Source organism: Pseudorca crassidens, chromosome 4 (assembly GCF_039906515.1).
Source record: "Pseudorca crassidens isolate mPseCra1 chromosome 4, mPseCra1.hap1, whole genome shotgun sequence".
In the NCBI taxonomy this organism is placed as follows: domain Eukaryota; kingdom Metazoa; phylum Chordata; class Mammalia; order Artiodactyla; family Delphinidae; genus Pseudorca; species Pseudorca crassidens.
In genome coordinates, this window is record NC_090299.1 from 53515152 (window position 1) to 53516235 (window position 1084).

General features: G+C 44.9%; 1 pseudogene; it reads right to left on the minus strand.

Annotated features, from left to right (window-relative positions):
* Positions 1 to 347: 347 nt before the first annotated feature.
* Positions 348 to 877, minus strand: LOC137222996 (nucleolar protein 56 pseudogene; annotated as a pseudogene).
* Positions 878 to 1084: the final 207 nt, after the last annotated feature.

Sequence of the window (1084 nt, forward strand, 5' to 3'; positions counted from 1 at the left end):
CCCTTTGTTAGTTTTCACTCTTGACTTGCTTTCTTTTCTAAAAACTAACCCTCCTACTTATGTTGAGACAAACTAGGTAATTGTAGAAAGAATTTTAGAGAATTAAAGAAGGGTAGTTCAGTTTACCTGAGGTTTTGCACAGCTTTTTGAGGTAGTGGTGTCCGTTCTCCTTTGAGTACATGTCAGAATGTGGACAAGAACAAGGATGAGGAAGGTGAGTTTCTCTCGATATTTTGTAAGGGGTCTTTTTTTTTTCCCTTGTGAATTTGCTTTTGTTTTTATTGGACTACAGGGGATGGGTTGGGAAATATCTCTGCAAGTTACGCCCCACCAGGGAAATGTCCATTCTAATTTTGCTGGGATAGCTTTTGGAGCGTTTTCTTTTTCTGGGAGCCGCTGCTCTTGCAGGCAGCAGCCTCTTCAGGTCCACTGCTGAGTGGCTCCTCCTTGGAAGAGAATTTCCTCTTTTTCTTGGGGCACTCTTGTTTCCTGACTCTTCCGGGTCACTAACTAGTTCCTCTTTGGGGAAATATTTCTTCCTCTTGGGAAGACTTCCACTTCCAGCTGTCTCTTCAAGATCACTACTAACCAGCTCCTCCTTGGAAAAAGATTTCTTTTTCTTGGGTTTGGAGGAGACAGATGGGTCTTCCATTCCATTCTCCTAAGGAGCCTCCTGGGGCTTTTGCTTTTTCTTGTTTTGGGGTCTTGCACTTGTCTCCCCACTGTCCTCCCGAGTACTCCTGATGTCTTCTGAAGATGGCAGGGCAATTGCAGCCAGCTGTTTCTTTTCCTTCTTCAAGGGTTTCTTCTCCTGTTTCTCTAGCTTCCTAGTAATCTCAGCAGCCACTTCCTCTGCCTAAACCATTGCCTCCTTCATGACACCCATATTCTTTTGTGGAATCTCTCCAGTCTCATAGAAAGACAGCCACTCCTCAACTTGTCTTGAAGCTTCTCCCCAGATACACTGGTGGGTACCTCAGAGAAGCAATCAGTCTGTGAGGCAATACTGCATTTGTTTGCCAGGTATTGGGAGATGTGACCTTTGTTCTCTGCAGCTGCTGGGCCAATGAAGGTAGCATGGAAA